Source organism: Hyla sarda, unplaced genomic scaffold (genome assembly GCF_029499605.1).
Source record: "Hyla sarda isolate aHylSar1 unplaced genomic scaffold, aHylSar1.hap1 scaffold_91, whole genome shotgun sequence".
Classification (NCBI taxonomy): Eukaryota; Metazoa; Chordata; class Amphibia; order Anura; family Hylidae; genus Hyla; species Hyla sarda.
In genome coordinates this window covers 578,657-592,717 of record NW_026610938.1, presented here as the reverse complement: position 1 = coordinate 592,717, position 14,061 = coordinate 578,657, and the positions used below count along the sequence as shown (strand labels likewise).

General features: G+C 45.9%; 6 non-coding genes across 6 annotated transcripts; all 6 read right to left on the bottom strand.

Moving 5' to 3' along the window:
- Window positions 1-1,083: 1,083 nt before the first annotated feature.
- Window positions 1,084-1,274, bottom strand: LOC130349188 (U2 spliceosomal RNA). Its single transcript, XR_008886585.1, has one exon. It is a non-coding gene; the product is annotated as a U2 spliceosomal RNA (small nuclear RNA).
- A 2,109-nt stretch (window positions 1,275-3,383) lies between these two features.
- Window positions 3,384-3,574, bottom strand: LOC130349187 (U2 spliceosomal RNA). Its single transcript, XR_008886584.1, has one exon. It is a non-coding gene; the product is annotated as a U2 spliceosomal RNA (small nuclear RNA).
- Window positions 3,575-5,664: 2,090 nt separating this feature from the next.
- LOC130349186 (U2 spliceosomal RNA) lies at window positions 5,665-5,855 on the bottom strand. Its single transcript, XR_008886583.1, has one exon. It is a non-coding gene; the product is annotated as a U2 spliceosomal RNA (small nuclear RNA).
- A 2,084-nt stretch (window positions 5,856-7,939) lies between these two features.
- LOC130349185 (U2 spliceosomal RNA) lies at window positions 7,940-8,130 on the bottom strand. The gene has a single exon (XR_008886582.1). It is a non-coding gene; the product is annotated as a U2 spliceosomal RNA (small nuclear RNA).
- Window positions 8,131-10,225: 2,095 nt separating this feature from the next.
- Window positions 10,226-10,416, bottom strand: LOC130349184 (U2 spliceosomal RNA). Its single transcript, XR_008886581.1, has one exon. It is a non-coding gene; the product is annotated as a U2 spliceosomal RNA (small nuclear RNA).
- Window positions 10,417-12,525: 2,109 nt separating this feature from the next.
- Window positions 12,526-12,716, bottom strand: LOC130349181 (U2 spliceosomal RNA). Its single transcript, XR_008886579.1, has one exon. It is a non-coding gene; the product is annotated as a U2 spliceosomal RNA (small nuclear RNA).
- Between the last annotated feature and the right edge of the window lie 1,345 nt (window positions 12,717-14,061).

The following is a 14,061-nucleotide window of genomic DNA, read 5'->3' as shown; positions in this document are numbered from 1 at the left end:
CTCCTTTTCGCCTCTTTTCTGGGCGTATTATTCTTCTTTTTCTTCTTTTTTTTCGTCTAATGCATACCCCATCAGTGCAGCAATGCTTATTCAATACCGCCAGCAGATGGAGACACTGGGGGATAATTTTCTAAGGATTTATACTGATTTTTCCTGTCTGAATTTGTCGCACAGAAAGTTGCAGGCCAAATATGTGTGACATTTCTGCGACTTTAGCTTCTAGAGCATTTTTACAACATTATACATAGGTGCTGAATACATAAAAAGCGACTGTTCAGCGACAGACAAGTCGCATCGGCTGAAAGTAGGCCAGAATGTCAGTCCATGTTGGAGCAGGTTTAGATACAGTCTAAAGTATAGATCTCAAAGTCTGTGCACAGAATTTAGCAAGGGCCTCGCACCTTCTGATGCATCAGGTAGGTGCACAATAGCATAGCCTAACCCTCTGTACTTTGGTCTATATTGATGCGGGACATAGACAGCCAGCTGATGACCAATCCATTAGTGCAATGGATGGCTGGAAGCATTTGTCTTTGCCTTTGCAATACCACAGAAGCAATGCATGGTCAATGTACAGCAATGACACACCTGTGTGAACAGCCAGGAGACCCCCCCCCCCCATGTTATGTTACATAGTTACATAGTTAGTACGGTCGAAAAAAGACATATGTCCATCAAGTTCAACCAGGGAATTAAGGGGTAGGGGTGTGGCGCGATATTGGGGAAGGGATGAGATTTTATATTTCTTCATAAGCATTAATCTTATTTTGTCAATTAGGAACATTCAGCACCCACCCGCTATCAAGGCAGCTGCCTATCATGTCATGCCCTACCTGCACAGGTGTGCTGGCTACTCAAATGATCCAATTAAGGAGGCCATTTAGTCAGCAGCAGCAGAAGTCCTGTGCCTGGACGCTCCAACAGCGGCCAGACACAAGCAGAAGCAGAAGCAGCAGAAGCAGCAGCAGCACCACCTTTTGTTTTTTGGCTGCAGCAGCAGCAAGGCCCACAGGGCTGGCTAGCTGGCTAGCCAGCAAGCAGGTAGCAATGAAAGTAGGAATCTTTCTTTTTAACCCTGTAAGGGGGTGGTGCACTGTACCCGAAGATACTGCCATATCGGGTCAATGCATAGGGCGACGGAAGCAAGCTTCGAAATCGGCCCCCGTTCTCAAAAATCCATTTAATATATGGTCCCCAGATAGGGGACGTATCAGATATTAAACTGATAAGAACAGATACTACACTTGATCTTAGCCAAAAGGCCGAGAAGCGATAACCGTGAAAGGGGCGGGCCCAACAAGGTGCCCTTCATGGGCACTATCACTGCTTGCTGTCAGGGAGGCTGCCAGACAATTTTCCATGCACACTCTGGGCTGGGGGGCAGTCAACCACCAGTACACACAGCAGAACCTAAACCCATACCATTATTGCTAAGCAGCAAGACAGGGGCCCATTGCACTCCCACGGGGCCTTTTTAAATGCAATCCATAACCCGGATTTGCCAGGAACCCTTCTTACTCCTCCTACTTGCATGTGACACTGGGCTTAGGATCTGCATAGGAAACACACACACAAGCACACACCTACCTTTGTTGCCTGCAGATGCCTCCTTGGCTGTCCCCAAACGGTATCAAACCAACACCCACGGGAAGCTGTAAGCATAGAGGACATGCCTGCACCCCATTGGACTTACCTGTGTGGGTTAAACCCGGGTTATTTGACAACCTATGGCGGTGATGGTTCTGCTCAGGCAGAGCAGTGCTGATGCTCCTCATAAAGCTGTCGCTGCTGTGAAGGTTCTAGGTGACATCACAAATCCCTATGGTTACATACACAACAAAGCTGGGTTGTTGTTTTTTACACTCTGCAAGGCCTGTGGAAGTGAGTGACATCATAGCACTGTAGTTCTGAGGGTTCTAGATGGATGCAACAATCTCCTGTTGCTTCTATGAAGGCCATAATAGACGACATCACCAAACAGCTCCATAGTCACATACACAGCAAAGGAGAGATGTTGTTTACACCTAGTGATGTCAGTGGTATTGAGTGACATCACAGCACAGTGCTAAGGCTCCTGGGCCTGGACACAGCAGCGGCTGCAATATCTCAACGGAGAATACGTTTATATATATGTGTGTGTGTGCGCGTATATATATATATATATATATATATATATATATATATATATATATATATTTCTCCGCCGAAATCACTTTTAAACCCATTTCCACCTTTTTTTCCCTTCTCTTCCTCTTACTTTTTTTTCACGTTTTTTTACGTTTTTCTCCTTTTCGCCTCTTTTCTGGGCGTATTATTCTTCTTTTTCTTCTTTTTTTTCGTCTAATGCATACCCCATCAGTGCAGCAATGCTTATTCAATACCGCCAGCAGATGGAGACACTGGGGGATAATTTTCTAAGGATTTATACTGATTTTTCCTGTCTGAATTTGTCGCACAGAAAGTTGCAGGCCAAATATGTGTGACATTTCTGCGACTTTAGCTTCTAGAGCATTTTTACAACATTATACATAGGTGCTGAATACATAAAAAGCGACTGTTCAGCGACAGACAAGTCGCATCGGCTGAAAGTAGGCCAGAATGTCAGTCCATGTTGGAGCAGGTTTAGATACAGTCTAAAGTATAGATCTCAAAGTCTGTGCACAGAATTTAGCAAGGGCCTCGCACCTTCTGATGCATCAGGTAGGTGCACAATAACATAGCCTAACCCTCTGTACTTTGGTCTATATTGATGCGGGACATAGACAGCCAGCTGATGACCAATCCATTAGTGCAATGGATGGCTGGAAGCATTTGTCTTTGCCTTTGCAATACCACAGAAGCAATGCATGGTCAATGTACAGCAATGACACACCTGTGTGAACAGCCAGGAGACCCCCCCCCCCCCCCCCCCATGTTATGTTACATAGTTACATAGTTAGTACGGTCGAAAAAAGACATATGTCCATCAAGTTCAACCAGGGAATTAAGGGGTAGGGGTGTGGCGCGATATTGGGGAAGGGATGAGATTTTATATTTCTTCATAAGCATTAATCTTATTTTGTCAATTAGGAACATTCAGCACCCACCCGCTATCAAGGCAGCTGCCTATCATGTCATGCCCTACCTGCACAGGTGTGCTGGCTACTCAAATGATCCAATTAAGGAGGCCATTTAGTCAGCAGCAGCAGAAGTCCTGTGCCTGGACGCTCCAACAGCGGCCAGACACAAGCAGAAGCAGAAGCAGCAGAAGCAGCAGAAGCAGCAGCAGCACCACCTTTTGTTTTTTGGCTGCAGCAGCAGCAAGGCCCACAGGGCTGGCTAGCTGGCTAGCCAGCAAGCAGGTAGCAATGAAAGTAGGAATCTTTCTTTTTAACCCTGTAAGGGGGTGGTGCACTGTACCCGAAGATACTGCCATATCGGGTCAATGCATAGGGCGACGGAAGCAAGCTTCGAAATCGGCCCCCGTTCTCAAAAATCCATTTAATATATGGTCCCCAGATAGGGGACGTATCAGATATTAAACTGATAAGAACAGATACTACACTTGATCTTAGCCAAAAGGCCGAGAAGCGATAACCGTGAAAGGGGCGGGCCCAACAAGGTGCCCTTCATGGGCACTATCACTGCTTGCTGTCAGGGAGGCTGCCAGACAATTTTCCATGCACACTCTGGGCTGGGGGGCAGTCAACCACCAGTACACACAGCAGAACCTAAACCCATACCATTATTGCTAAGCAGCAAGACAGGGGCCCATTGCACTCCCACGGGGCCTTTTTAAATGCAATCCATAACCCGGATTTGCCAGGAACCCTTCTTACTCCTCCTACTTGCATGTGACACTGGGCTTAGGATCTGCATAGGAAACACACACACAAGCACACACCTACCTTTGTTGCCTGCAGATGCCTCCTTGGCTGTCCCCAAACGGTATCAAACCAACACCCACGGGAAGCTGTAAGCATAGAGGACATGCCTGCACCCCATTGGACTTACCTGTGTGGGTTAAACCCGGGTTATTTGACAACCTATGGCGGTGATGGTTCTGCTCAGGCAGAGCAGTGCTGATGCTCCTCATAAAGCTGTCGCTGCTGTGAAGGTTCTAGGTGACATCACAAATCCCTATGGTTACATACACAACAAAGCTGGGTTGTTGTTGTTTACACTCTGCAAGGCCTGTGGAAGTGAGTGACATCATAGCACTGTAGTTCTGAGGGTTCTAGATGGATGCAACAATCTCCTGTTGCTTCTATGAAGGCCATAATAGACGACATCACCAAACAGCTCCATAGTCACATACACAGCAAAGGAGAGATGTTGTTTACACCTAGTGATGTCAGTGGTATTGAGTGACATCACAGCACAGTGCTAAGGCTCCTGGGCCTGGACACAGCAGCGGCTGCAATATCTCAACGGAGAATACGTTTATATATATGTGTGTGTGTGCGCGTATATATATATATATATATATATATATATATATATATATATATATATTTCTCCGCCGAAATCACTTTTAAACCCATTTCCACCTTTTTTTCCCTTCTCTTCCTCTTACTTTTTTTTCACGTTTTTTTACGTTTTTCTCCTTTTCGCCTCTTTTCTGGGCGTATTATTCTTCTTTTTCTTCTTTTTTTTCGTCTAATGCATACCCCATCAGTGCAGCAATGCTTATTCAATACCGCCAGCAGATGGAGACACTGGGGGATAATTTTCTAAGGATTTATACTGATTTTTCCTGTCTGAATTTGTCGCACAGAAAGTTGCAGGCCAAATATGTGTGACATTTCTGCGACTTTAGCTTCTAGAGCATTTTTACAACATTATACATAGGTGCTGAATACATAAAAAGCGACTGTTCAGCGACAGACAAGTCGCATCGGCTGAAAGTAGGCCAGAATGTCAGTCCATGTTGGAGCAGGTTTAGATACAGTCTAAAGTATAGATCTCAAAGTCTGTGCACAGAATTTAGCAAGGGCCTCGCACCTTCTGATGCATCAGGTAGGTGCACAATAGCATAGCCTAACCCTCTGTACTTTGGTCTATATTGATGCGGGACATAGACAGCCAGCTGATGACCAATCCATTAGTGCAATGGATGGCTGGAAGCATTTGTCTTTGCCTTTGCAATACCACAGAAGCAATGCATGGTCAATGTACAGCAATGACACACCTGTGTGAACAGCCAGGAGACCCCCCCCATGTTATGTTACATAGTTACATAGTTAGTACGGTCGAAAAAAGACATATGTCCATCAAGTTCAACCAGGGAATTAAGGGGTAGGGGTGTGGCGCGATATTGGGGAAGGGATGAGATTTTATATTTCTTCATAAGCATTAATCTTATTTTGTCAATTAGGAACATTCAGCACCCACCCGCTATCAAGGCAGCTGCCTATCATGTCATGCCCTACCTGCACAGGTGTGCTGGCTACTCAAATGATCCAATTAAGGAGGCCATTTAGTCAGCAGCAGCAGAAGTCCTGTGCCTGGACGCTCCAACAGCGGCCAGACACAAGCAGAAGCAGAAGCAGCAGAAGCAGCAGCAGCACCACCTTTTGTTTTTTGGCTGCTGCAGCAGCAGCAAGGCCCACAGGGCTGGCTAGCTGGCTAGCCAGCAAGCAGGTAGCAATGAAAGTAGGAATCTTTCTTTTTAACCCTGTAAGGGGGTGGTGCACTGTACCCGAAGATACTGCCATATCGGGTCAATGCATAGGGCGACGGAAGCAAGCTTCGAAATCGGCCCCCGTTCTCAAAAATCCATTTAATATATGGTCCCCAGATAGGGGACGTATCAGATATTAAACTGATAAGAACAGATACTACACTTGATCTTAGCCAAAAGGCCGAGAAGCGATAACCGTGAAAGGGGCGGGCCCAACAAGGTGCCCTTCATGGGCACTATCACTGCTTGCTGTCAGGGAGGCTGCCAGACAATTTTCCATGCACACTCTGGGCTGGGGGGCAGTCAACCACCAGTACACACAGCAGAACCTAAACCCATACCATTATTGCTAAGCAGCAAGACAGGGGCCCATTGCACTCCCACGGGGCCTTTTTAAATGCAATCCATAACCCGGATTTGCCAGGAACCCTTCTTACTCCTCCTACTTGCATGTGACACTGGGCTTAGGATCTGCATAGGAAACACACACACAAGCACACACCTACCTTTGTTGCCTGCAGATGCCTCCTTGGCTGTCCCCAAACGGTATCAAACCAACACCCACGGGAAGCTGTAAGCATAGAGGACATGCCTGCACCCCATTGGACTTACCTGTGTGGGTTAAACCCGGGTTATTTGACAACCTATGGCGGTGATGGTTCTGCTCAGGCAGAGCAGTGCTGATGCTCCTCATAAAGCTGTCGCTGCTGTGAAGGTTCTAGGTGACATCACAAATCCCTATGGTTACATACACAACAAAGCTGGGTTGTTGTTGTTTACACTCTGCAAGGCCTGTGGAAGTGAGTGACATCATAGCACTGTAGTTCTGAGGGTTCTAGATGGATGCAACAATCTCCTGTTGCTTCTATGAAGGCCATAATAGACGACATCACCAAACAGCTCCATAGTCACATACACAGCAAAGGAGAGATGTTGTTTACACCTAGTGATGTCAGTGGTATTGAGTGACATCACAGCACAGTGCTAAGGCTCCTGGGCCTGGACACAGCAGCGGCTGCAATATCTCAACGGAGAATACGTTTATATATATGTGTGTGTGTGCGCGTATATATATATATATATATATATATATATATATATATTTCTCCGCCGAAATCACTTTTAAACCCATTTCCACCTTTTTTTCCCTTCTCTTCCTCTTACTTTTTTTTCACGTTTTTTTTACGTTTTTCTCCTTTTCGCCTCTTTTCTGGGCGTATTATTCTTCTTTTTCTTCTTTTTTTTCGTCTAATGCATACCCCATCAGTGCAGCAATGCTTATTCAATACCGCCAGCAGATGGAGACACTGGGGGATAATTTTCTAAGGATTTATACTGATTTTTCCTGTCTGAATTTGTCGCACAGAAAGTTGCAGGCCAAATATGTGTGACATTTCTGCGACTTTAGCTTCTAGAGCATTTTTACAACATTATACATAGGTGCTGAATACATAAAAAGCGACTGTTCAGCGACAGACAAGTCGCATCGGCTGAAAGTAGGCCAGAATGTCAGTCCATGTTGGAGCAGGTTTAGATACAGTCTAAAGTATAGATCTCAAAGTCTGTGCACAGAATTTAGCAAGGGCCTCGCACCTTCTGATGCATCAGGTAGGTGCACAATAGCATAGCCTAACCCTCTGTACTTTGGTCTATATTGATGCGGGACATAGACAGCCAGCTGATGACCAATCCATTAGTGCAATGGATGGCTGGAAGCATTTGTCTTTGCCTTTGCAATACCACAGAAGCAATGCATGGTCAATGTACAGCAATGACACACCTGTGTGAACAGCCAGGAGACCCCCCCCCCCCCCATGTTATGTTACATAGTTACATAGTTAGTACGGTCGAAAAAAGACATATGTCCATCAAGTTCAACCAGGGAATTAAGGGGTAGGGGTGTGGCGCGATATTGGGGAAGGGATGAGATTTTATATTTCTTCATAAGCATTAATCTTATTTTGTCAATTAGGAACATTCAGCACCCACCCGCTATCAAGGCAGCTGCCTATCATGTCATGCCCTACCTGCACAGGTGTGCTGGCTACTCAAATGATCCAATTAAGGAGGCCATTTAGTCAGCAGCAGCAGAAGTCCTGTGCCTGGACGCTCCAACAGCGGCCAGACACAAGCAGAAGCAGAAGCAGCAGAAGCAGCAGCAGCACCACCTTTTGTTTTTTGGCTGCAGCAGCAGCAAGGCCCACAGGGCTGGCTAGCTGGCTAGCCAGCAAGCAGGTAGCAATGAAAGTAGGAATCTTTCTTTTTAACCCTGTAAGGGGGTGGTGCACTGTACCCGAAGATACTGCCATATCGGGTCAATGCATAGGGCGACGGAAGCAAGCTTCGAAATCGGCCCCCGTTCTCAAAAATCCATTTAATATATGGTCCCCAGATAGGGGACGTATCAGATATTAAACTGATAAGAACAGATACTACACTTGATCTTAGCCAAAAGGCCGAGAAGCGATAACCGTGAAAGGGGCGGGCCCAACAAGGTGCCCTTCATGGGCACTATCACTGCTTGCTGTCAGGGAGGCTGCCAGACAATTTTCCATGCACACTCTGGGCTGGGGGGCAGTCAACCACCAGTACACACAGCAGAACCTAAACCCATACCATTATTGCTAAGCAGCAAGACAGGGGCCCATTGCACTCCCACGGGGCCTTTTTAAATGCAATCCATAACCCGGATTTGCCAGGAACCCTTCTTACTCCTCCTACTTGCATGTGACACTGGGCTTAGGATCTGCATAGGAAACACACACACAAGCACACACCTACCTTTGTTGCCTGCAGATGCCTCCTTGGCTGTCCCCAAACGGTATCAAACCAACACCCACGGGAAGCTGTAAGCATAGAGGACATGCCTGCACCCCATTGGACTTACCTGTGTGGGTTAAACCCGGGTTATTTGACAACCTATGGCGGTGATGGTTCTGCTCAGGCAGAGCAGTGCTGATGCTCCTCATAAAGCTGTCGCTGCTGTGAAGGTTCTAGGTGACATCACAAATCCTTATGGTTACATACACAACAAAGCTGGGTTGTTGTTGTTTACACTCTGCAAGGCCTGTGGAAGTGAGTGACATCATAGCACTGTAGTTCTGAGGGTTCTAGATGGATGCAACAATCTCCTGTTGCTTCTATGAAGGCCATAATAGACGACATCACCAAACAGCTCCATAGTCACATACACAGCAAAGGAGAGATGTTGTTTACACCTAGTGATGTCAGTGGTATTGAGTGACATCACAGCACAGTGCTAAGGCTCCTGGGCCTGGACACAGCAGCGGCTGCAATATCTCAACGGAGAATACGTTTATATATATGTGTGTGTGTGCGCGTATATATATATATATATATATATATATATATATATATATATATATATATTTCTCCGCCGAAATCACTTTTAAACCCATTTCCACCTTTTTTTCCCTTCTCTTCCTCTTACTTTTTTTTCACGTTTTTTTACGTTTTTCTCCTTTTCGCCTCTTTTCTGGGCGTATTATTCTTCTTTTTCTTCTTTTTTTTCGTCTAATGCATACCCCATCAGTGCAGCAATGCTTATTCAATACCGCCAGCAGATGGAGACACTGGGGGATAATTTTCTAAGGATTTATACTGATTTTTCCTGTCTGAATTTGTCGCACAGAAAGTTGCAGGCCAAATATGTGTGACATTTCTGCGACTTTAGCTTCTAGAGCATTTTTACAACATCATACATAGGTGCTGAATACATAAAAAGCGACTGTTCAGCGACAGACAAGTCGCATCGGCTGAAAGTAGGCCAGAATGTCAGTCCATGTTGGAGCAGGTTTAGATACAGTCTAAAGTATAGATCTCAAAGTCTGTGCACAGAATTTAGCAAGGGCCTCGCACCTTCTGATGCATCAGGTAGGTGCACAATAGCATAGCCTAACCCTCTGTACTTTGGTCTATATTGATGCGGGACATAGACAGCCAGCTGATGACCAATCCATTAGTGCAATGGATGGCTGGAAGCATTTGTCTTTGCCTTTGCAATACCACAGAAGCAATGCATGGTCAATGTACAGCAATGACACACCTGTGTGAACAGCCAGGAGACCCCCCCCCCCCCCATGTTATGTTACATAGTTACATAGTTAGTACGGTCGAAAAAAGACATATGTCCATCAAGTTCAACCAGGGAATTAAGGGGTAGGGGTGTGGCGCGATATTGGGGAAGGGATGAGATTTTATATTTCTTCATAAGCATTAATCTTATTTTGTCAATTAGGAACATTCAGCACCCACCCGCTATCAAGGCAGCTGCCTATCATGTCATGCCCTACCTGCACAGGTGTGCTGGCTACTCAAATGATCCAATTAAGGAGGCCATTTAGTCAGCAGCAGCAGAAGTCCTGTGCCTGGACGCTCCAACAGCGGCCAGACACAAGCAGAAGCAGAAGCAGCAGAAGCAGCAGCAGCACCACCTTTTGTTTTTTGGCTGCAGCAGCAGCAAGGCCCACAGGGCTGGCTAGCTGGCTAGCCAGCAAGCAGGTAGCAATGAAAGTAGGAATCTTTCTTTTTAACCCTGTAAGGGGGTGGTGCACTGTACCCGAAGATACTGCCATATCGGGTCAATGCATAGGGCGACGGAAGCAAGCTTCGAAATCGGCCCCCGTTCTCAAAAATCCATTTAATATATGGTCCCCAGATAGGGGACGTATCAGATATTAAACTGATAAGAACAGATACTACACTTGATCTTAGCCAAAAGGCCGAGAAGCGATAACCGTGAAAGGGGCGGGCCCAACAAGGTGCCCTTCATGGGCACTATCACTGCTTGCTGTCAGGGAGGCTGCCAGACAATTTTCCATGCACACTCTGGGCTGGGGGGCAGTCAACCACCAGTACACACAGCAGAACCTAAACCCATACCATTATTGCTAAGCAGCAAGACAGGGGCCCATTGCACTCCCACGGGGCCTTTTTAAATGCAATCCATAACCCGGATTTGCCAGGAACCCTTCTTACTCCTCCTACTTGCATGTGACACTGGGCTTAGGATCTGCATAGGAAACACACACACAAGCACACACCTACCTTTGTTGCCTGCAGATGCCTCCTTGGCTGTCCCCAAACGGTATCAAACCAACACCCACGGGAAGCTGTAAGCATAGAGGACATGCCTGCACCCCATTGGACTTACCTGTGTGGGTTAAACCCGGGTTATTTGACAACCTATGGCGGTGATGGTTCTGCTCAGGCAGAGCAGTGCTGATGCTCCTCATAAAGCTGTCGCTGCTGTGAAGGTTCTAGGTGACATCACAAATCCCTATGGTTACATACACAACAAAGCTGGGTTGTTGTTGTTTACACTCTGCAAGGCCTGTGGAAGTGAGTGACATCATAGCACTGTAGTTCTGAGGGTTCTAGATGGATGCAACAATCTCCTGTTGCTTCTATGAAGGCCATAATAGACGACATCACCAAACAGCTCCATAGTCACATACACAGCAAAGGAGAGATGTTGTTTACACCTAGTGATGTCAGTGGTATTGAGTGACATCACAGCACAGTGCTAAGGCTCCTGGGCCTGGACACAGCAGCGGCTGCAATATCTCAACGGAGAATACGTTTATATATATGTGTGTGTGTGCGCGTATATATATATATATATATATATATATATATATATATATATATATATATATATATATATATTTCTCCGCCGAAATCACTTTTAAACCCATTTCCACCTTTTTTTCCCTTCTCTTCCTCTTACTTTTTTTTCACGTTTTTTTACGTTTTTCTCCTTTTCGCCTCTTTTCTGGGCGTATTATTCTTCTTTTTCTTCTTTTTTTTCGTCTAATGCATACCCCATCAGTGCAGCAATGCTTATTCAATACCGCCAGCAGATGGAGACACTGGGGGATAATTTTCTAAGGATTTATACTGATTTTTCCTGTCTGAATTTGTCGCACAGAAAGTTGCAGGCCAAATATGTGTGACATTTCTGCGACTTTAGCTTCTAGAGCATTTTTACAACATTATACATAGGTGCTGAATACATAAAAAGCGACTGTTCAGCGGCAGACAAGTCGCATCGGCTGAAAGTAGGCCAGAATGTCAGTCCATGTTGGAGCAGGTTTAGATACAGTCTAAAGTATAGATCTCAAAGTCTGTGCACAGAATTTAGCAAGGGCCTCGCACCTTCTGATGCATCAGGTAGGTGCACAATAGCATAGCCTAACCCTCTGTACTTTGGTCTATATTGATGCGGGACATAGACAGCCAGCTGATGACCAATCCATTAGTGCAATGGATGGCTGGAAGCATTTGTCTTTGCCTTTGCAATACCACAGAAGCAATGCATGGTCAATGTACAGCAATGACACACCTGTGTGAACAGCCAGGAGACCCCCCCCCCCCCCCCATGTTATGTTACATAGTTACATAGTTAGTACGGTCGAAAAAAGACATATGTCCATCAAGTTCAACCAGGGAATTAAGGGGTAGGGGTGTGGCGCGATATTGGGGAAGGGATGAGATTTTATATTTCTTCATAAGCATTAATCTTATTTTGTCAATTAGGAACATTCAGCACCCACCCGCTATCAAGGCAGCTGCCTATCATGTCATGCCCTACCTGCACAGGTGTGCTGGCTACTCAAATGATCCAATTAAGGAGGCCATTTAGTCAGCAGCAGCAGAAGTCCTGTGCCTGGACGCTCCAACAGCGGCCAGACACAAGCAGAAGCAGAAGCAGCAGAAGCAGCAGCAGCACCACCTTTTGTTTTTTGGCTGCAGCAGCAGCAAGGCCCACAGGGCTGGCTAGCTGGCTAGCCAGCAAGCAGGTAGCAATGAAAGTAGGAATCTTTCTTTTTAACCCTGTAAGGGGGTGGTGCACTGTACCCGAAGATACTGCCATATCGGGTCAATGCATAGGGCGACGGAAGCAAGCTTCGAAATCGGCCCCCGTTCTCAAAAATCCATTTAATATATGGTCCCCAGATAGGGGACGTATCAGATATTAAACTGATAAGAACAGATACTACACTTGATCTTAGCCAAAAGGCCGAGAAGCGATAACCGTGAAAGGGGCGGGCCCAACAAGGTGCCCTTCATGGGCACTATCACTGCTTGCTGTCAGGGAGGCTGCCAGACAATTTTCCATGCACACTCTGGGCTGGGGGGCAGTCAACCACCAGTACACACAGCAGAACCTAAACCCATACCATTATTGCTAAGCAGCAAGACAGGGGCCCATTGCACTCCCACGGGGCCTTTTTAAATGCAATCCATAACCCGGATTTGCCAGGAACCCTTCTTACTCCTCCTACTTGCATGTGACACTGGGCTTAGGATCTGCATAGGAAACACACACACAAGCACACACCTACCTTTGTTGCCTGCAGATGCCTCCTTGGCTGTCCCCAAACGGTATCAAACCAACACCCACGGGAAGCTGTAAGCATAGAGGACATGCCTGCACCCCATTGGACTTACCTGTGTGGGTTAAACCCGGGTTATTTGACAACCTATGGCGGTGATGGTTCTGCTCAGGCAGAGCAGTGCTGATGCTCCTCATAAAGCTGTCGCTGCTGTGAAGGTTCTAGGTGACATCACAAATCCCTATGGTTACATACACAACAAAGCTGGGTTGTTGTTGTTTACACTCTGCAAGGCCTGTGGAAGTGAGTGACATCATAGCACTGTAGTTCTGAGGGTTCTAGATGGATGCAACAATCTCCTGTTGCTTCTATGAAGGCCATAATAGACGACATCACCAAACAGCTCCATAGTCACATACACAGCAAAGGAGAGATGTTGTTTACACCTAGTGATGTCAGTGGTATTGAGTGACATCACAGCACAGTGCTAAGGCTCCTGGGCCTGGACACAGCAGCGGCTGCAATATCTCAACGGAGAATACGTTTATATATATGTGTGTGTGTGCGCGTATATATATATATATATATATATATATATATATATATATATATATATATTTCTCCGCCGAAATCACTTTTAAACCCATTTCCACCTTTTTTTCCCTTCTCTTCCTCTTACTTTTTTTTCACGTTTTTTTACGTTTTTCTCCTTTTCGCCTCTTTTCTGGGCGTATTATTCTTCTTTTTCTTCTTTTTTTTCGTCTAATGCATACCCCATCAGTGCAGCAATGCTTATTCAATACCGCCAGCAGATGGAGACACTGGGGGATAATTTTCTAAGGATTTATACTGATTGTTCCTGTCTGAATTTGTCGCACACAAAGTTGCAGGCCAAATATGTGTGACATTTCTGCGACTTTAGCTTCTAGAGCATTTTTACAACATTATACATAGGTGCTGAATACATAAAAAGCGACTGTTCAGCGACAGACAAGTCGCATCGGCTGAAAGTAGGCCAGAATGTCAGTCCATGTTGGAGCA